Raw genomic sequence first — 11205 nt, 5'->3', positions numbered from 1 at the left:
AATGTTTCATAATGACTGATGGCTCTGAGACGCATTATCAAGTTTGCCCATAGGCATAGTCTATACATATCATCATCATTTTAGTATCATTGATACACTATTATACACTATTTATTTATATTTCAAGTTAGCTTTAAATATATTTTCAGCTTTCATTTTAATTTTATTTTTAGCTTTAGTCATTTTGTTATGTGCATTTGTAATTCATTTATTATATTTTTATTTTCTTATTGTCATTCCATCTTTAGAAAATTTCTATTTAGCTTAATTTTGTTTTTCAGATTCAGTTTTAGTCATTTGCCATTGCAACATTTTAAATTGTTATTTAAATTAAATTACAAATTTCAAGCTACTGTAATATATTCTATTTCCGCTTCTTTTCAGTTACTCAAAACTATTTTTAATACTAAATTAAAAAAAAAACTAAATTTTAAAGTTTTAGTTTTGGTTAACGTTTGGTAACACTCATATATTCTTTCTGCTCATGAGGTGTTTTTTGAACATGTCATAAATTTCATTCAATAACTTCATTCTGACTTCTAAAATGTGCAAACCAAAATGTAAAATTGGAAATATCATAAACTCATGATCCCAAATGACCAAGCAAAGTCATATTACCCATAGACAAACTCCGATATCTACTTTAGAACTGCCTTAGGACAACGGAAAAAATAAAGCATATTAGAGATGTGATTTAAATACAAGCCATCAGATGCTTTCATTTTAATATCAGATGACTAAATTTAGTTGAGCAAGTGCCAATGATTTGAACACACTAACAATTCCCTCAAACAACTGATGAAACCCGTTGAAACAACCACATCTCCTTTTTATACAAAGAGATACTTTAACTAAATCTGTGAAGGAGGGGAGAGCTTGGAGGCATAGCGTATGTGCATAGACCATTCTTTCAGTGTGCCTTTTCAAAGAAAAAGGAAGGAGGTTGTGGACCTTGAAATCTTTATTTCTCTGTTTTAGAATTAATCATGTTTATTGAATTTGCCGGTAGACATTCATTCACACAGCACAAAGCAAACATCTGAAACGGAAGCATGCAAACTGAGGCAGCGTGTGTTGTACCACGATGTGACAGGATTTGATTGTCAAATTATATTAGTTATAAGTTATATTAATAGCCAAATCAGTTGAATTTTTTGGTCAAGCTGAAGTAAATGCATAGGCCAGGTTCATCGACCGGACCGATTTCCTCCAAGATATGGTCCACAGAGCCACGGGTTTGTGCAAAGCAATGACGTTCAACCCACAGGAAAAAGAGTGGACGAATGTCTCCTTGTGTTCAAATGACATAGTAACACATGTAATTTCCAACTCCTCTTCAAAACCAAAGTAATACCTTTCAAAGTCAGGCTAGCCATAGCTTTTAGCCTTCATGTTGCTGCATAATGTGCACAGTCCCTTTCTCATCAGCTACAGAGTTCCTGAAGTTTGTTTGAACATCAAGCATAAGGTTCAAACCGCAGCATAGGAAATGCAGCAAACCTGCGGCTGGTTGTCAGAGATGGGATATTAATACTAAAGATTGAAACTTTCAGAGATAATAAGGTTGTTGTAGAGGCCAAGCGTTCTATCCAGCCTTTCATTGAGGAAATTATAGTTTATTCAAGTATATTTAAAGAGTGATTACTGTACTGGATTACACCAAAATGATGTGGGCCACATGTGTGCGCATTTGCCATGTTATCTCATCTGCCACACTTCCACGTTTGTGGAATAAGTGTAGGATAAGTGTAGGATGACGGCTCCATCTGAGGAGAGCTCCTTCTCCATGCCTGTCGGAGTTTAAATATTCTGTCTCCACTTACACAGATTACAGATGGATTAATCCACAGATTTGCCGGGCACCAGACCAGCAGGGGCCCCGATGAGCTGCAGTGCCTTTATATTTACTAGACCTGTAGTAATAAAAATATGGCTGCATATGAAATTGCATAGGCCCTGTCCTAAATGGCACACTCCGTTCTCAAGGATACCTGGGTAGATAAAGTGTGCGGAGCCTGCATCTATGCGGGCTTCGCGGAAGACCACTTCAAGGGTACAAAGGGGGCACTGCTGAGCACACTTCAGAGTGTTAAAATGCTGAATGGGACGGCCTACCGATTCGTAGACTCATCGAGCATGCACAAGTTAGGTCCACGAGACTGAAAGTCCACATGAAGTCCGCCATTGGGGGTATACTCTCTAAATAGGTATTTCTTTTCAACACGTAATTACTTGTAGACAGTTCTCAGACAGTTTTTATTTATTTCTTTTTCTGAAACGAAGAAAAAAAAAATCAGCAATGATGCATTAAGTTGCTCAGAAATAAGAGGAAAGACCTTTGCATTGTTATGAAAAAAAAACAATTTCAATAAATGTTGAAATTTCTGTTCATCAAGGAATCCTAAAACAATTGTATCCACAAAAATGTCAAGCAGCACAACTGGTTTTAAAATCGATGATAATAAGTATTGTTTATTGTTTACCAAATCAGCATATTAGAATGATTTCTGAAGGATCATGTGACTCTGAATTGAAAATACTTTTGCTATCACAGGAATAAATTCATTTCTATGTACAAAACAGTTATTTTAAATTCGAATAATATTTCACAATGTTTATGTTTTTACTGCATTTTTTATCAAATACATGCAGTATTGGTCATCATAAGAGATTTCCTTCAAAAATATTTTAAAATGTTACTGACCCCAAACTTAAATTGTAGTGTCACTAAACAGACACCTTTGCCTGTCACAGTGCATCGCATTGGACAAATATCTTGAGGGTTACATTTGCAACACTGTAAGAAAGTTAATGCCCCATTTAAATGCACCTTCTGTTCACTTCTGTTGCGCTCCTTCTGTTTTGAAAGCAAGAACACGTCCTCTGATGGGCCCCATCCGTACCCAGAGCATGCCAACATCATAATCTGTCCCTGATCCACACATGTTGCCTTACGCTAAAATATCCAAGTGCTACAAAAAACGCTCATTCTTATGTTCTCAACAGCTACTGTATCCACAGAAAGAACTCCCTTGAGTCCACGCATTGAACCTTAAAGGTACGCAACCTTTGACAGAGACTGAACAACAATTCCAAGAGCCTCTTGGCAACAGCGGTGACAGTCGAGTGGGATGTGGTGATTAATGGAGAACGTGAATAACTAAAGAGAATAAGTACCTTTCCAGCCAAGAGCAATCTTGGCACGCTGAGAATACGTGGGCTTTGTTTGGATTAAATGTGGAGTGCAGAGAGTTTTTGGGAATTCTGGGTGATGACAAACTCTTGACTGTAAAGTATCCAAGGGGCTCTCAAAACAAAACCTACACATTTCATTAGCTTTGATTCAAGGGTGTAATGTTTCTCAGCAAATTGCCCATAGCAGAAATGGTTTCTTCGATTCAAATGAAGGGTAAGTTTAGAGATAATGTCACTTTTGTTCGATTTTAATTTTTGTTACACTTCTCTACAATCTGTCCTCGGACACTTTAGCAGACAAGCCTAATAATCCATGACACAAAAGAATGAAATATTTACACTTGTAGAGGAGTAATGCGATGCAATTATGGCCAGAATTGTGTAAGTTAAATCCAGACCTTTCATGTCTGTCCTACACAATCCTTTTATCGTTTTACAAGCGTTTTGTTCAAAGGTGCTTCCTTAGAGAAGAGTATCCCAGTACCATATGCAAGTGATTCCCACTTGGCAAATGAAAGGCCATTTCGCTCCAACAATGTGTTGTAAAATCTAAAGCTCTTAACCACAGTCTATCGTTTACTGGATCTACAAAGCTTCCCTCTGTCCTGATGGGGTGTGAACACTTGCCACAGTGAAACCCGCTCCTTTTTTGCACTTGAGATGCTCTCTGCTTCTCCACTGGATTTTGGTCAAATGTGTGACAATGAGATTAAGTGGTAGATTTATGGCCAGCGAGAAAAGACACTTCACGTTAATGAGGTCATTAGTAACTCCAAGGTTCATTCAGAATTTCAGCAGATCTCTACTTCAAGATTAAATTATGACCTTACAAAAATATGATAATGATAAAAGCTAATTGAATCTACATCTTGCACTGGGGAAACAGTGCTGACTTGGCATGCAACCAATAAAATGACAATTATTTTCACTTACTAACACAGACAACTCATCTCATACAAGCTAATGAGACCACTCAGTGACAGATTCACCTTCTGACATTTATAAGTCCCCGGCAGAACCGTGGGATACCAAGTGATTCACAGTGACAGATTTTCCGCGAGGTGACATTTTTTTAATCAAAACTTTCTGCTGACTGGCAGAATGACTCGATCGCCTAGTACATACTTGACAGTGGCCTTCACTTCAGATTTTGTCATAACCCGAGTTAGGCTACAGAAAAACAGTAAGGAGCCTTACAGCAGAGAATACAGCCTAGTGAAAGATGATGTTTGCTCAGGGTACCTTTGAGAACATCCCGTTCAGATTTATTACTACAAAGAGCCTCAGTTCACTAAACAGGAGTCCTAAAAGACCATCTGGGTATATATTTAATCAAATGTGACTCAGAGCACCCTGTGTTTTTCATCAGTCTAAATGTCACGCCAGACCATGTAAATGATCTTTTCTGGGGTGAGTGTCTGATCTCCTATCAGTGGTCTTTTGTTAAATGGCAGTGTTGACATGGCTGTGAGCTGACCTCGGTGAAGCCGAAAGCACAGAAGCACATGCAACGCAGGTATAGAGCTCCAGATGACCTCCAGCTTTTACTACTGACACTCAGTAGAGATGAAAGCCTCCTGAGGGCTTGAAGAGAGAAGGGGTAATAACAGGGCCCTCTGATATCTGATCACAAAGGACAGTTACACTCTGGCCCCTTCTGCCTTTCATTTCTGTCTCTTTCGTCTTCTTTTCTCACACTTCACTCTGTAGAAATGAGGGCCATACCAATGGAGCGCTGCACAACGGCTTGAAAAAGAATGCATATGATGTTAAAGGAACACTTAGCAGACTTATGTAGTGTGGTTTCAATGTGCCCTCAGATGTTCATGTGTGTAAATAAGTCATTTAATGTATTTTTACACTTCTACAACAGTGCCATCTATAGGCAGCTATAAGTATTGCAATACTGACGTTCTTATTTCACTGATGTTTATTTTACAGTACATTGCTGATGCTTATATTTTAATGCTACATACATGAATATCTCAGATCACACAGGTTTTTGAAGAGATGCGCTATTCTAATTGATCACTACTGCATGACGGAACATTTTAAGACCAAAAAATCCAATTGTAGGAGGGATCAGAATGATAAAAAGGGATCTTTTGCAATCGTATTCACACCTTAGTTCACACAAAAGAATAGCAGAGTTCACACCACAGTTACGACAATAAAAGTGCAGATGAAGGATATTGTTCAAATTCAGAATCTTTTTTGCTTCGTTAATGATTAAAATGTTAATGATTGACAACCAATCAGAATCCATCCTGCTTTTGAATAGCTCGAGACTTTAAAGCGGTAGTGCATAGTTATATAAAGTTGGTGTGGACGCTGATATAGTAATTGTAATCTTTTATCAGTCTTGGTGTGCGTGGGTCGTAAATTACTCACCTTTATGTCTTCCCAAACTTTGTTCATCTTTGGAACAAAAATTAAGATCTGACCCTGTATAGAGAGCAATGCAACTGACACGTTCAAGGCCCAGAAATGTAGTAAGGACATTGTTAAAATAGTCCATGTGATATAAGTGGTTCAACCTTAATTTTATGAAGCTATGAGAATACTTTTGTGTTTAAAAAAAAAAATAATAATAAATGAAAACTTTGATAAAAATGTATTATCTTCCGTGTCAGTCTTCGCCTATCTATCAAACACCCACACATAAAACTACTGGTAGCGTGGATTCTTAGTGAAAGACTGGATTTTGCTTGTGAATTTTTGCTGAGCAATGGTAAATGTGACAGCACCTTTGTTTGTTACACTTTTTATTTTTTACATGTTTCACTCTTTTCCATGTAAATTTTAAGCAATACTTCTATCACTGCTCAAAACATATTGATAGAAAACAGACATGCTTGTTAAACCATGTGCATAGTGTTTTTTTCTCTGGTCGGGGCCCCGTTTGGTGCCTCTGAACGTCCCAGGACACACTAACTCTACCCAGCTGGGATGGAGACCAAGAGGCTGGGGTGCCCCCTCTGCTGCACTTCAAAGAGCCATGCTGGGTCTAAGTGACATATCTTTCCTTGCATCTCTTGCATCTTACCACAGACTGCATATATGAAGGCCTGAGAGATGCTGTGTAAATAGTTCTGGTTACTGAGGTGGGCTGTCATCCGGAAGGCTGTGGGTTTAAATCGCCTTTCTATGAAGGTGGTGTGTATGTTTAATATACAGTATGTGAATTTTTTCATAGGGCTTTCCATGTGTAAAAAAGGAAGTCTAAAATTTTACCCAGAATATTGAAGACAAGAATGGTGTTTGTGCAGACAAACTTTACTTGTTGAAGACAGGACAAAAATAAACATCTGCACTAAAAATTTAAAGACAAGTTGCCTTTTGCGACAGTCGGCAAAAATTTGTTTGTATTTCTTTTTGGGGACATTCTAAATCACTTAACGTGAAAAACACTTAAAGGGGTCATATGATGCGATTTCAATTTTCCTTTCTCTTTGGAGTGTTACAAGCTCTTGGTGCATAAAGAAGATCTGTAAAGTTGCGACTAAAGTCTCAAATCCAAATCTTATTAAAATTAATAAGATAAACTGTTATTCTGCCTTCATACAGATACAGGCACAAAGGAATTCTTATACCTATTAAGTTTGCACATTATGTACATTATGAGGAAAATAATGTGTTTTTTGAACCTTAAAACACATAAAAACATTTCATAACACCAAATACACAAAATAATGTTCTTTTTCGCAACAATATATGACCCATTTAAAGTAACTTAATGCATTAAAACAGTGTTTTTAAAAATACCAAACTCAATAAACATTATTTATAAACCATACTATATGCAGACAAGCAGATATAAGCCCATAATAAAAAAAGCAATGCGTTAAATTACGTGCTAACATTTTCCTCAATTATGGAAGCAAAATGCTTAACGTAGCTAAATGCATTAAAATATTGTTTTTTAAAGTACCAAACTCACAACACATTATTTATTAATAATGTTTATTGAGTTTGGTATTCTTAAAAACACTGATTTAATGCACGAAGCCATGGTAATTATTTTCCTTATAGCAGCTTTATAAGGGAGGAAAATGCTTAAAGCATAATTAAACATGTTGTGTTCATATTATGGCCTTATACATCTGTCTGCACATAGTACATGATTTATCAATAATGTTTATTGCACTTTTTAAAAACTCAATTTTTAAGGCATAATTAAATGTGTTGCATTGGTGTTATGGGCTCGATCCTGCTTGTCTGTGCATAGTATGATTTATAAAAAATTTTTATTGATTTTGGTATTTTTAAAACACTGTTTTAATGCATTAAGCCACGTTAAGCTTTTTTCACACTAAGCTCTTCACGTAAATCCCTGATAGCACACATAGCCTACTTCATGGAGACAACTATCTGCATTTTTTAGAGTGTTTGCTCATCTGCAATACATCTATAGGAGGTTTCCTAACAGACGTTTATTAGATGTCTTTAAGATGTTTACGGTTTAGAATGTATGTAAAACTGACATCTTAAAGACATCTGTCAGATGTTTGTACACAGCAGATGTTTTCCAGATCAAGCTATCTTTAACAGACATCTTGTTTTACTTAACAGATGTACGTGTGCTATATGGGTATAATGCCCCCATTTTTGTCAGATATCGTTCAGCTAGAGTGTGCGCCGGCACAAACTACGAACAGCATGAGTCATGATGTTTGATTTGTGAACAAATTACTTTATTGAACAGGTTCCCTCATTGAACCACAAGTCATTTTTTATGGTTATGTCTAATTTGAAATGAATGGGAACTGTAACAATAATGTAAATTCAAGTTTGTGTGTGTTAAATTAGTGAGAATATAATAATTTTGGTCAGTGCTTATAGAAGTTCAGTTGTAATCTTTATACAATGAATAGATATTGTTTGAGAGTAAGAATGCAAGGTTTTTTCCCCCTCACCTGCCAACTCTATCTGCATTGTCCATGCAGCTGGGGTGAAGAACAATTCCCACACAGATTACAACCTGACATCTCCGGACACTCAAAACCATCACTAACGTCTGAGTGTGTGTGTCCTGAGGGACTTCTTAGCACTTTAACATGACTCAGCCTGCCCTATTAGTGTAGTACAACAAAGGATGCTCTTCAGTGCATTTCTTGTGTAGCTCACACAACTCCTGTCAGCCATCAAAGCTGAGAAACGAGTGACTCAAACACACGCAGACCATCTGGAAACCCAGAACTTCACAGGCCCATTGACCTCAGATCTGGATTTTTCACACCGTTCTACAATAACAGAGTTCCTTTCTTCAACTGTCAGTCATACAAAACCATTATACAAGACTATTATACAATAAAGTGGGAACCAAAAGTTTGAAACCACTTGAAATGCATCTATTCTGCATTTGTTTTTCTAAATGATAAAAAGGTTAATTGTTCTTTCTGTTCTCTCTCTTTTCTTCACCCAAAAAAATACTTCTATTCAGCAAGGAGTATTGAATTAATCAAAAGTGTCAGTATTGCTAATAATTAAAAAAGAAAATCACCATATTAGAATAATGAAGGACGATGTGAAAATTCAGCTTTGCCATCACTATATTACATTTTAAATACTTTAAATACATTACTGACCCCAAACGTTTGAGCTGTAGTGTATATATTCTGTACTGCTTGTTTCACACCATGTTTCAGCTGATATAATTTCCGCATGGTTGGCAAAACACCTGAGAAGCATTTTCCTAGTGCTAGAATAGGCTCTATGACAATGTCAGGCTCAATTCTGTCTACTAAGACTTCTTGGGCGCAGACTCTCTCTCTTTCGGTGTCCACTTCCACAGGAAATGGCTCCCAGCCCAAATCAAATTATGCTGACTAGCATGTCCATATCTCTGATGTGAGAGGAAAGGAAAGAGGTCATTCTGCCTGCGGGGGCCAAAATGCCAAAAGCATTTATTCAGCAGTAGGATGCGCCCTGTCTTGTGTTTATGTCCTTTTATGTTACCTCAAACAACTCGACGTGTGACACAGGGGGACGTTTCTCACGAAATCTGCATATTTTTATCTTCAGCAAAGCCACTTCCTGGCATAGACTCTGCACACTTCTCTCACGTCTTCAGAGCAATGCTAGAGTGATTCACGGTCAATGGCTTCATCACAATGTGAAAATGACATGTAATGTTACACTAAGAGATGTCACGTTAAACGAATCACTCAAATAGGCACCTTAGAGGCACTTTTTCACAAACGAGACATCAAAATCAAATCAGATCAGTACATCTGGATTGCTCAAGGAGCATTTTAATGAGATATATCACATAGCGGTTCAAATGTTTGGAATAATTCAAATTTTGTGATGTTTTTGAAATAAGTCTTTTACACTCACAATGGGTGCATTTATTTGATCAAAGAATACAATAAAAACAGTTATACTGTGAAATATTTTGATAATTTTTAATAATAATAATACATTTTAAATATATTTTAAAATGTTATTTATTCCTTTTATGGCGAGGCTGAATTATCATCAACCATTACTCCATCTTCAGTGTCACATGACCCTTCATAAATCGTTATTTTTGGTGGCTCAGTTATTAATAATTGTTCTTCTAATTATCAATGTTGAAAACAGTTGCTGCCAAATATTTTTGTGGAAATATTTTTTTTCATTAATCTTTGATAAATACAAATTTCAACAGAACAGCATTTAGTTGAAATAGTAATCTTACAAAATATAATTCATGTCTTTATTGTTACTTTTAATCAGTTTGATGTGTCTTTGTTAAAAGTATTCATTTTTTTTATATTATCCAAAACCTTTAGACAAAAAAATAAAATACTAATAATAATAAGAAAAGAAGCAGACTCTATTTTCAACAATGATAATAATAATAAAATAAATAAATAAATAAGCTTCTTGAGCACTAAATCACCGTATTAAAAATGATTTCTGAAGGATCATGTGACATTAAAGACTGGCGTCATGGATGCTGAAAATTCATTAAAAATACAGTAAATATATTAAAATAGAAAACAGTTGTTTTAAATTGAAATAATATTTCACAATATTATTGTTTTACTATATTTTGATCAAACAAAATGATCAATTATAAATCATTTTAAAATATGTATATTCTATTTATAATATAAAATATTTTATATGATTATATATGATATTATAATATAATCATGTAATTATTATCCTTATATAGGCTGTGTTACACATGTCTGTGCTTCTTACTCACAGGATGCATACATGAATTTGCATGTAAACACTAGTATTACATAAATGCAGGATCGAATTATCATCCTTTAAAGACAGCAGGACTTTTTGATCAATGAACACACATTAGGTCAACACAATTGTTGTCCCTCTCATCGTCTTTCATTTACGCTCTTACAATTCATCATCATTAGAAATGGGATATGATACTGTGCTGAGTCCTCTTCGACGTAGCCCTTTTGTGTTGACCCAACGTAATGGCTTCCTGTTGGTTAACATAAATCTAAGTAAAGATAATGACTCTGATCAATGGGATTGTTTGAGAAAGGCCTAATCAAATCGCTCTGATGCAGTGCTTCCTCTGCAGGAGATCTGATGCTAAACACATTATCTCCCCATTTCCATCAGGCCAGAGGCTCTCCCTGCCACACACTGTCTGCCAGACGATCCGTCTCTATTGGAGGGCAGAGAGAGAGAGAGAGATTTGAGAGATCTGGTCGTTTCATTCCGTCTGATCTAAATGTCACAAGCCTGATCTTCTGTCCTTGATGCATCAGGATCAGGACCACATATGCAACAGAGTCTGAGTTCTAGAACTGGAATGATTCAAGATTCAAGAGTAATTTTGTACAGATACACTCTGGGTTGGTTCATCACAGATGGAATGTGAAAAATATATGAAGACGTGTTTGATCTTTCTTATATCGTTTGAATGTTTTTAAACTCTACAGTTAGCATTTCAGCTTTTACATATAAATCTATGTCATCTCCATGGACGACAGAGTAGAAGATAAAGTAAACTACCGCCACCTGCTGGACTTACAACATTACTGC

Source organism: Carassius auratus, unplaced genomic scaffold, assembly GCF_003368295.1.
Source record: "Carassius auratus strain Wakin unplaced genomic scaffold, ASM336829v1 scaf_tig00018201, whole genome shotgun sequence".
Lineage (NCBI taxonomy): Eukaryota > Metazoa > Chordata > Actinopteri > Cypriniformes > Cyprinidae > Carassius > Carassius auratus.
Note: the sequence above shows the minus strand (reverse complement) of the source record.